Raw genomic sequence first — 12467 nt, forward strand, 5'->3', positions numbered from 1 at the left:
AATATGAAAGATACAAAAGTACATGGCATGGTTTCTGCCTTCAAGATGTTTCCATCTAGGTGGGAAGCAAAATATAATTTAAAACACAGGGTAATGCTCAGAAAGTAATTAAGTACTAAATTACACTTCAGGAAGTATAAGCCCTAGAGTAGATTAGAGGTGGAAATATGCTTTCGGAATAAGGTCATTATGGAAGGTAGTTGTCAATACAACAAATGTTTTCAGTAATTCTCCGTTACATACTAGATGAAAAAAATTACCTCATGCTCTTATGAATACTCTCCAATTATATCTGAAATGATATGTCCTTCTTGATTCCTCCCATTTCATCACCACTTACATTGAATTCATCAATGAAGACTAGTTGGCCCAACTCCCAACTCCCCTCCATAGCTATGAAAGTTTGTAAACTATAAATAACTTCCTCATAAAATCAAGTCCCTCTCTAAGGTCTAAGAAACCCATGGGATCAGGCCCCTGCCTGTGCCAACACTATCTCAGGCTCTCCTCTCCCTTGATCACCTGGCTGTAGGTAATTACAAAAAACGAGTCAGTTTCTTCTCATGGACTTTTGCATTTTCTGTTCCCCTGGCCTGGAATGCTCTGTTCTTCCCACTTTTCTCACGAGTCAGTGCTTAGCTAAAATGTTACCACCTTCTTCCAACTGTCCTCCCCACTTCCCCTCCATGCCGCTATTTTCTGTATCTTAGCCTCTTGTTTCCTTTCTGGAACTTACTATATTTGTACAGTATTTTCTTTGCTTGAGATTTTTTGTTGTTGTTGGACACTTATCTCTCTCTCCCAGGGAAACGTAAGTTTCCTGAAGGCAGAGAATCTGTCTGTCTTACTCACCATGACACCATAAAACCGCAGTGAGCATTTAATTAAAAACGAACAACCATATTTTTTCCAATATTTTCTCCCACTTCCTCCTATCTTCCCACCCCCGTGTGAAATGTGATTATTCTTAACCCCTTGTCGCATTCTGGACTGGTTTTCTCTTGGTTCCTTTGCTGATGCTGCTTCTCCTCTGGACACAAGCTTTTTTCCTCCTCCTTTCCTCTGCAAATTCTATCCATTCTTTCATTTCCTCCCTAAAACCTTTTATTATTAAGTGAATGTGAGCTCGCCCTTCTATTTAACTCTCCACAATGTGTAGGTTGTTATACCTTCAGTACCTGCTCTGTCTCTATTAGCTGTGTTACTGATTCTTTTTATATAGGTTCAGGCTCTTTGCCTATAGGCAATATAGACATTCTATGGCAACCTAAGCAAAAGATAAAGAGAAATGAAAATATTTGAAATACATGGGGGCAGCTGATAGAATGGATGGGAAGGTAGAACATCCACGACTCAGAGAAGACTGAAATAGGATAACTTCTGCAATCTAGTGATTAAGAACAAATGAAGAGACTCGTCATGGTCCACCTGCTAGAAAGAATACATCCCAACTGTTTTCTATCCTTCATACATTTTACTCACGATTCAAATTCTTTGGAGAGATTTCTGGTCGACCAATTGGTGTCATCTGCCACTACTTTGTTAGCCAAGGACTGGCTCCTCAAATACATGTCCCAACAAAATGATAGCCAAATGGAAGAAATGTGGTTTCCAACAGGTAATTGAGGTTATGTGTTAACAGATGGATGGCTCTGGTAGTCAAACATGGTATATCTCAACTATAGTGAGCTACAGCAAAAGAATCATGTCTCTTACCAAATCGGAAGCACATAATGAAATGTCCTATATGTATAGTGGTACAAGTATGCTACACTGACAGCTGAAGCCATAAAAAGTAAACAAATAAATATTTAGAAAGCAGGTATCTGTGTTTGACCAAATCTTTGGGTGTTTTTAGACTGATAATCAGATTTTTTTTTCATATGGATCCATAACTGAGTATGATATGATCATGGCTTACAAGTATAAAAGTATATGGTATGAATTCTATGTATTATCATATACTAGGGATTTACAAGAATTGATGTTTAAGTATAAATTCGTTGACCCGAACTGAAATATTTTCACTTGTGTTCAGCGTAAGTAGTATTCATTTCATTCATTCTCACTCTCCCTAGACCACCAAGCAGATGCTGAAATGCAATACTAATACAAATTGTTGGCAGAGTAGCTAAAAATCTAGAGCACAAAGTTCATTTTGAGAAAGAAAACCTACCTATAGGCTCAGCAGTTCTACTTGCTGTGAGTAAACACACTATCCACTTTCACCCACCACCTGCAGCATCTTCTCTCTAACAATTCCTTTGTCTAGTATTTAAGGTAAAAGATAATTGGATCAGGGTTCTGAAAGTATCAGAAAGGGAAGCAGACCCATGCGGTGACTGGGAATACTCCTTCTGTGAGAGTACTGAAATCTGAAGAGTTCCCACCATGCTTATGCATTTGAAATATGACCTCTCCTCTCTCCATCTCTCCCAGGGAAACTGGGTGTCATGCAAATCCATTTTTCAAACCAATAAGTAGGTTGGTATTTGTATGACTTTGTTTTGGAACTTTTGATCAAATAGATTTTATTACTTGATACACACCGATCTTTGCTGTTTTGTTAAATTGACTACTGCATATATGCATTAGATAAAAATAACTCCTTTTGCCAGTATAGTTCCAAAAGATTGAAGAAAACTAAGAAGGCAAGCAGGCAAGAAAGAAAGAAAGGAAAGAAGGAAGAGAGAGGGACAGAGGGGAGGGGAAGAGAGGGGGGAAGGGAATGGGAGGAGGGGAGAGAGAACGAGGGAGAGATGGGAGAAAGAAAGAAAGAAAGATAAAGAGGAGAAAGAAAGAAAGAAAAAGAAAGTCTGTATGTACATACATATGTGCATGAATATTTATATGAGTGCCTAAATATAATACTCTGTGGACACAAACTGGTCCATTTGCAAACAGCCATCTTATCAGCATCCTAGCTTAGCCAAATCCAGAGAAATACTTGTCTCTTTGTTCAGTCTTTAAAAAATAAAACCTGGTTTCTTAAAAAAAAAAAAAAAGTACACATGTTGCATATATTCATTTGATTTTGTTCCAAAGTACATTACATCGAGACACTTTAAAATCAACTATAGGAGAACTTTTATTAATGACTTGAAAGTAAGTTGATTCAAATAATTCAGTAAGTCCTTCTTGAGACCTTGGGGAACCTGATACTCTACCAGCCACTGTGGGAGGTATGCTGCAGTTCTAGTATTTTGCATTCAAGAGATGTGAGGTTTAGAGAAAAATTATATACAATGTACAGAGTATAATCAAAGCTCAAATATTAAGGATGAAAAAGAATACAAGAGGATCAGAAAGTAAGAGGAGGTTTTGTGATAAAAGATGAGATGTGAATTTTGCAAGGGTTATTTATTTTCTTACAGTTACCTTGAAAGACAGGTAATATCTCTGTTTTACAGAGTGAGAAATGAGGCTTAAAGAGGCTAAATAATTTTCTCAATTTCCCACAACTAGTGAGTTGTCAAGCCAGGATTAAAATCTCAGTTGCCAGCTTCCAAAGCTCTTGTTCCTTTCATTGATGAAAATCTAAGTGATAGATTGGGTCCAGTCCTCTTTCTTGAACAAGGCATAGAAGTCCAGGTGAGATTTGTCTCCTCACATCCCCAGCCGTAGCTCTTTCTTCCAACTAGAGGCTCCTGCTTTACTCCTTTCCTGGCACATACTTCTCTGAACCTGTGGCTCAAGTATACTCAGTCGGCAAACCAATACACTTCCTTAGCTCTCTGCTTGGAGCTCCTATCTATTGGGAATGTTTTCAACTCTCTTCTTCCCTTCCAAATTTGGAGACTATGTAGCTTCCATCATAATCATGCATATTGCCCATCATCACATTGAATTGCAACTGCACATTGGCATACCTGTTACCCAGTGCACTGTAAACTCTGGAAAGGCATAGTCCATGACTGTCTTGTTTATAATTGTGACTTCATGTAGATGGCACTCCGTAAATATGTATTGCATAATACCGTTTCCCAGGTTTCTCTCACATCTGAAGTTACTTTTCACAAGCAAAATACAGCAACACATTTTGTAAAAATGATTCTTGAAATCAAACTGACGGTGTATAAACAGTGAGAGTTCTTTTTTTGTTTCCCTCATTTTTAAGCTACTTGGATGTGTCTTAGCCTTTCTACCCTTCTCACATACTCAGCAACTTCACTGCTGTAACAAGATGTTCTGGTTTTATATTCCTTAACACCCAACAACTGAAGTAAAAACAAGATAGTTTTGCTGTAACTCAGTGGTTTTTTTTTTTTTTAAAAATTTCTTTCCCCATTTTAGGTCCTTAGAAAACTACAATTAAGGGCTGAGAGGTGAAGATACATTAAGTAAGAAAACAGACAGGGGACCCTGAAATACTTTAGGAAGCCTCAAACTACAGGAAAGTCTCGTCTTGATTCCCATTGCCAGAAAACCTGTTGCACATCAGGTAGGTCCATCAACCTGTATTTTCTTTAAGATATTTTTACAGATGTTCTTCAAAGAAAAGAGATTTTTATTTTTGTCTTATGTCAAAAATGTAAAAATAAAATTAACTTTCAAAATTGGAAATATCTTACTAGGGTCTTTCTAAACTGGAATGATCTTAAGGAGAAGATGGTTCAGTCATTTCTATGTTGTCTCTTCATTGAGAATTCCACAAGTGAAACTTATTTATTCTAAAGATGGTAACTTTTACTGATGTTGTCTGCAAATGGCCATTTTGACTGATCTCTATACATTTAGCCACCTGAGTCTATATGGACATGATTCTGTTTTTCTAGGAATTAGGCCATTGAGTTTGTGAAAGAGGATGCAGAAGTACTTTAGATGTCATTGAATGCTTATGAATAATATCAATTTCTTCTGTCTTATCATCCAAAAGAGAGATAGATTGAATATGGAAGAAGAGTAGGCTCTTTATTTTGTTGCGATTTGCAGGCTTTCAGGAAAAACCACACCGGTTTATTGGCACTTTTTCTGTTTCCTAGGTCCCCCCAGACATAATTTGGTTATTTTCACTTCTGTGATGTTTCTTGATAAGTTTGCCAATCTTGGAAGAGTTAGAACTCTCTGAGAGCTGAAGGAAATTGAGATGTCCATGCAGTTGAATGTAATGTGAAGCTCTTGGAATATAGAACCATCTAAGGTAAACTTACTGTAAGGAGTGTGGAAAGAGAGATACCAATCAAAATCATTAGCTAAAGCCTTTGTAAAAAGTTGTACAATGACAACAGCTCTAAGATGAGTGCTCATGGGAGGGCACACACTTTAAGGATTTTAGAGAATAGATTTGGGAAGCTCGGTCAAGTTCAGTTTTGTTCTGAGAATACATTACTATTCAAAGTCTTGGAGGATAAGGTGGGCTGTATGAATCATGGGGTAGGTTGTAGGGGAAACAAGTTTCAGGTCATGTTTTAACAAGTTGCTGGTTGGATAATTTCAGTTTAATAAAGAGGACCTGGGAGAAATAATTGGGTGTTAATGTCTTACAAAGTCAGTGGAAATATTTTAGACCTTCAGGGTGTTTCAAAATATTACCTAAGGTGCTAAAGATTGCAGAACTATTTACCAACATTACCATAATACTTGAATATTTAATTTATTGCCATTACTTGTAAGTTTTTATAATAGATGATTTTCTGAATTAATATATTTATACTATATTTCTCTACAGTATTTATATCATACCTTCTGAGAAGACAGTGTCCTATCTTTAATCTGTTGCAATAGTGAGGAATAAATCTACATCTGTATTTCTTTTCCCATGTTTTCTTGTAGTCTCACCACCAAATGTTTAAAAATACAGATATATAAATATTAGACAAGCATAAGTTTGTTATTAATAAGCATACCTTAACATGAGCTAATTATCATTCATTTTACTCTTTTCTCCTTTGCAGTTTTGCTGTTCGCTCATTCTCCAATGTTATATACCACTATCATTAAGTCTGATCCCTTACCTTTTTAATCTCAATTATATAATTAGTCATTTATGTCATTGGTTCCATTTTCAGATCAAGTCTTTTGGGGAAAGTGTCCTTTCAGAGTCCCACTACAACTTGAAATTGTTCATGCTTTCATGTCTTCTTTTCTAAGCTAAGTGGGCTCCATTTCCACCACCTCAAACCTGTACCCCAATAAAAGAGTTAAATTTCTAAAATAGTATTTCTATTGTTTCTACCCAGATCAAAAATGTTACATGCCTATCACTACTTTAGTTTTCAATTTGAGGGAAACTGTACTTTCCTCTTTCAGACATCACACCAACTGTGCATTTTTTTTGTATTGATAAGAGAAAACATTTTCCTGCAGGTTAGGATCTCACAGTTTGCTTGAATGATTCATAATCCTGCAATGTAACACTCAGAACATAGAAGGGAGATCCATGGAAAGGATGGGCAGGAAAAATTTATATAGGGAAAATATGGAAACAAGTGAAGAAATGTCCTGACACAGTTCGCATTTTACATGAGGAAGGTTTCATTTTATAAAATGAAGAATGAATTTACACGGATTAGTATGGTATGCTTTTCCATTTTGGTAAGTTCTACCTACTTATGAAAGGTGTTGCTTGTCAGAGACCCTTTATAGGGTGTGTTCCCTTTTCTCACAAACACCAGTAGGTCAACTGATTTTTGTCCTCTGGGAAAGCTTCCTGTGAAAGGGGTCTTCTCCTGGCAATGCCCAATGTAGGGGGGTGGGGTGCATTTTATTTTACTTAACAGTATATAGAAAGTACTCAGTTGATTATATCAGGAATGAAATGATTGCATTTTTGAAGGATTGAGGTTTATAGAAGTTTATAAGTAATCACTTTATTTATTAATTAGGATTTGCATTGAAACTGTAACCAAGAGTAAAGAATTACCAACTGATTATAATTACTGAATCACTACATAGATGCCTTTTTCTTACTTTCTGGTATATTGTAGAATAGCCAAGAAGAAATTCCAGAAATGCCTGAAACCCACTCAATTGCAAGTTGCTAAAACCTCATGGCTGGCCCTGCCTTGTACCCCCTCATCTTGTTTACCACTTTAAAGTTCTACAATCACAAAGGCAACCCTAATGTTAAAGAAAGAATTTGAGTCAGTCCAGCACTAACCATTGATTTGTTACTGTCTGTGTGTTTTAGCTTCCTCCTAGCCTACCTCTATTCCTTTACATTTGTAAATTGTAGTTGCTTTTACTTGTTATTGTAATGGGGTCATTCTAGCTTTGTCTAGCCTGGCTCCATCTCTTTGAGATAGTAACAACTCCATTTCCCCTTGCTTGAATCCACAAAAAAACCCCTAAACTCCTTAGCCTTGGGGTGATATATTTTTTAAAGCTAAGAGGTCATCTGATCTGCTTCACACTTTTGCACTGAACTTTTTTCTCTCTTTGAAGTCCTAGTGTCATAGATTAGCTGCTATGCACATGGGCTAGAGAACCTTAATTTTTTCAGTATCAAAATAACAACTTTAGATTTCTCAAGACTTTGTTAGATAAGTGGGAAGATAGAGGGGAGGTCTGCAGATACATTGTGTAAATACCTAGTTAGAAAATAGCCTCCAAATGACACTTTTACTCAGAAAATGAAATATAAATATAATATGTAGTAGAGTGATGAGTAGTGGGATGGAAAAGTTTTTCTATTTTGTGTGGGTGAAAATAAGTAGCAATGCTTTTTTTTAATTTTCTTTCTTTTTTTTATTTTTAATTCAGAGTATAAGCTTTCATAGTGAGTCTCCTTCCTAAAGAGAAAAAAGCTGCTTACCTATATGATTTTATTATAGGCCTTAGGGCGTTATATTTTATTTCAGCCAATTAAAATAGCAGCTTCTACAGGAGATGCTAATAGGGGTAACCCTTCTGCTGGTTGAGTCCCCACCATTCCTGATATGATTAAAGCAAATTTTTGTATTGCAATGACTACCTCTACTTCAAAAAACATGCATAGTAATTTGGAAATGCACATTCTCTTTATTCCCCTTATTTCTATTTTTTGGTCTTCTTAATGTTATATAGAACTTCCTTCAGTATTACAGCATCCGCCTTTTCCTCTCTTTAATCTTACTGGAAACAGTTTATGCTTGTCAAATTATTATTATATAAAAGCCCAGTTTGATAGGGGGTTCTGAGTTCTATTTTATTGAGTTTGTTGAAATGTTTCCATATGGATTTCCAGAGTAAACTGCTTTATTGCTGACAGCAAGATGATAATTCCAAGCATCCTAACTTGACATATGAAAAATCTCAATGATAATGCTGATTAACATATCTTTTACATTTAAATTACTATGTTTTTTAAGAAGAGAAAATTGTACATTTGGTGGGTTGTTTGCATAGTCAAGTAAACATACATCAGGATGTGCAATCTAGTAATTAGGTGCATTTATCTGCTTGTGACACCACTGGAAAATACTCTGAATGAAGACTTAAGGGGCAAAATGCTCCAACTTGGTTTGTCATTTCAAAACAGATGACCTCGCATAACCAAATGAGTACTTATGCCTCAACAGATGCAGCATTCGCCTAATGCTTGGTTACTTTATCTGAAGTAACATATTTGAAATAAATCTATTTTTCTAAACAGTACTTCACCTATTATGGACTTGTTTGCCTTCTGTCTTCATCCTGGTAGTGCCTATATCTTATTTATTTGGGGGAAAAAATAAGCTACAGGCATCAGGCATTGTTTTTGTCATAAGAATTTAGGTATTTAGATGTTCTTTGGTATTTAAAGAGTATCCAAAGGAAGGGGTGAGCCACAGTGGCTCAGTGGCAGAGTTCTTGCTTGCCATGCCAGGAACCTAGGTTCGGTTCCTGGAGCCTGCCCATGTTAAAAAAAAAAAAAAAAATCCAATGGAAGGGATACTGAGAAATGCAAGATAAATGGGTGAGACATAATGTTCTACAGGAAAAACTGGTACTTTAGGTGTTAGGGTTTCAACAAATACTCCAAGTTTAAACAGATGTTGCTTTTAGTTTATTTTTTGTTTTTAGTGAAAATATAAAAGTGATCATAATGCCAGTTCTTTCCTCAAAAATGTTTCAATAATTCTATAAATAGTAAGTAAGCAATTCAATGAATACAGACCCTGGGTTGGTCAGTTTCATAGAAGCGTTTGGGGTCAAGACCAGACCAGAGGGCAAGTCCCTCATCAGTCAATACCACACTCATTATTTCAATCCCAAGACATTGAAGAGTACTTGATTATCTATGGGTAATTTGTTCTCTCTGATACCTCAATTTTTCTAATCATCCTTTGTTTAACAGCTTTCTTCTATTCATACCTACAAATTTTAAATATATTAATATAGGTGATTCTACTACTTTTAAGTCAGCCCTAAGTTTTACTTGACTCTATTTTAGTGAAGTAACAGGTAAGGAAAATTAATTTGTTCTTTATTTCTAAAAAGGAAGTTAGAGCTGAAGAAAAGCAACTTTTGTAATTCTGAAGCTTGGATGCCATTCTGAGGGCTTAATTACTGTCAATAAGAATGGTATGTCAAGATAGAGGCAGGGGTTGAATATCCGAAAAGGAAAAGGAAATTTCAGTGAGCCAAAGGAAAAGGAAAGGGGGTGAGGGTGGGTTGGGAGTGGCAGGAGAGAGATTGAGAAAGTCTGAGAAAGAAAACAACAATCAGAGTAGGAAGAAATTTTGAACCTTGGCTTAGACCATCCTCCCCCATGTATGACCTTATGAAAACCTCTGTTTTCAAATCTGGCAAAAAATGACTTGGCAATGCTATTGGAGAAGAATTTGAAATTTGTGTTAATAGTTTGATTGTAAATGCATGTGGATACGGTGGCAGGAAAGGTCGAGTGCAGGATAATACTGTTATTTTGTTAATTTACATTCTGAAAGTGACCTTTCTCACTGTCTGTAGCTGTGGTTCCCACTTTAGTTGAGGGGGGAGAGGGTAGAAAACTGAAATACCGAGGAAACACATTCAAATTAATATGAGGACACCTCCAATAAGTTTTCATTCGAGTGGAGAGAATAGATATGTGGGTTTTCAAAATACTTTCTAAGCGATGCTCATAAGAAACTCTGGTTGAGAGAGAGAGAAAGAGAGAGAGAACCAGTTACCATAATGAACAGTGATGATTACTGTTAAAATATTTATTATACCTGAACATTACATTTTCTTTTAAGCTTTCCAGAAATAATAGACATTTTTTAAACATTCTGATTAGAATACAATATTTTGCAGTATCTTCAAAGTTGTATTAAAGAATATCTGTAGTATTTTATATGGCCAATTCCTATATTACTACCATTGATTAAAACTACGTATATAACATTAAATGTAAGTCAAAGAGCATGGCTGAGGAGAGGGATAGAGCCAGGGTGGAAAAAGTTGCTGTCTAAATATATGATTTGTGGGTAGGTACAATGTTTATTCTGTGGCCTAAGAACTGCTAGTTAAAAAACCATGTAGGTTAATTGTTTAAAATGCAGATTCATAGTCCTAATAGACTAGTCCTATGGAAAAAGAATCTGCAAGTATGAATCACAAGAATCCACATATTTGAGAGACTTGTGTAAAAACTATGCCCAAAAGTTTGATAGCTAACCTGTACCTTTAAAACTTCTAGAGCAATTTAGACCAATTCTAAAAAGCAGACAATTCAAGATATTACCTTTAATTTTAAATAAGAGAAGTTGTACATTTACAGACAAATCATGCATAAAATACAAAGTTCCCATATGGTACCCTGTTATTAACACCTTGCATTGGTCTGGCACATTTTTAACAATTGATAAAAACACAATTTTACATTTGTACTAGTAACTGTAGTCCATGGCTTAACTTAGAGTTCACTGTGTGTGCAGTTCCATGGATGTTTTTAAATTTTTTATTCCAGTAATAGATATTCAACCTTAAATTTCACATTTGAACCATATTCAAATATATAATTCAGCATTGTGTATTGCATTCATTAAGCTGAACTAACATCATCACCATCCATTAATGAAACTTTTCCATCATCCCAAATAGGAACTGTACATTTCAAACCTTAATTCCCTATTCCCTATCCCCACCCCATCCCCAGATGACCTATAATTTAGATTCTGACTCCGAGTTTGTTCACTATAATTGTTTCATATCCGTGAGATCATGAAATGCTTGGCCTTTTCTGTCTGACTTATTTCACTCAACAGGTTGTCAAGGTTCATCCCTGTTGTCACGTGTCAGAACTTCATTCCTTTATTTGACTGAATAATATTCCATTGTATGTATATTCCACATTTTATTTATCTGCTCATCAGTTGATGGACACTTGTGTTGCTTCCATCTTTTGGCAACTGTGAATAATGCTGCTATGAATGTCAGAGTGAAGATAACTGTTCAAGTCCCTGCTTTCAATTCTTCCATGTGTATACCAATAGAGGGATTGCCCATTCATACGGTTACTTGACACTTAACTTTCTTTTATACAACTGTCTTCCTCAGTGTTCGTGCTGATTTACTTTCCTACAAACAATGAGTGTTCCTGTTTCTCCACATATTCTCCAACACTTGTAATATTCCATATTTTTAATAGCAGCCATTCTAGAAAGTATGAAATAGTATCTCATTATGATTGTGATTCACTTTTCCCTAATGGCTAATGTTATTGAACATCTTTTCATGAGTTTTGGCAACTTGTATATCTTCTTTGGAGAAATGTCTATATAATCTTTTACTCATTTTTAAAAATTTGAATTGTCTTTCTTTTGTTGAGTTGAAGTCTTTTTTTATATATATTTTGAATATTAAACCATATTGGATATTTGGTTTCCAAATGTTTTTTCTCATTGTGTTGGCTGAAGTTTTACTTTCATGATGCATTTCTTTGATATGCAACAGTTTTAAAATTTGATCAGGTCCCATTTCTCTCTTTTTAACTTCTGTTGCTTGTGCTTTGGGTATGAAGTCAAAGAAACCATTGCCTAACACAAGATCCTGAAGAGACTTCACTACATGTCATTATAGGAGTTTTACACTTCTGTCTCTTATGCTTAGTTCTTTGATCTATCTTGAGTTGATTTTTGTGTATGGTGTGAGGTAGAGGCTCACTTCATTCTTTTGCAAATAGAGATCTAGTTTTCCCAGCACCATTTATGCAAGAGGCTTTCAGCTCTGTTTCAATTGATAATATTCCTGTCCTTGTGCTAGTATCATGTTATTTGTTACAGTGACTTTGTAGTAACTATTAAGATTAGGAAGTTGAGTCGTCCAACCTTTGTGCTTCTTTATCAAGATGACTTTTGCTATTCAGAGCCCCTTACATATTTGTAAGGGTTTGATGATTGGTTTTCCATCTCTGCAAAGAAGTTTCCTGTATTTTTTTTTTCTTCGCATGGACAGTATCCAGGAATTGAACCCAGGTCTCTGGCATGGCAGGCGAGAATTCTGCCACTGAGCCACCATTGCACTGCCCAGTTCTTGTAATTTTGACTGTCAATGCATTGAACTGGCAAATCGCTTCATGTAGA

This window comes from Tamandua tetradactyla, chromosome 20, assembly GCF_023851605.1.
Source record: "Tamandua tetradactyla isolate mTamTet1 chromosome 20, mTamTet1.pri, whole genome shotgun sequence".
Classification (NCBI taxonomy): Eukaryota; Metazoa; Chordata; class Mammalia; order Pilosa; family Myrmecophagidae; genus Tamandua; species Tamandua tetradactyla.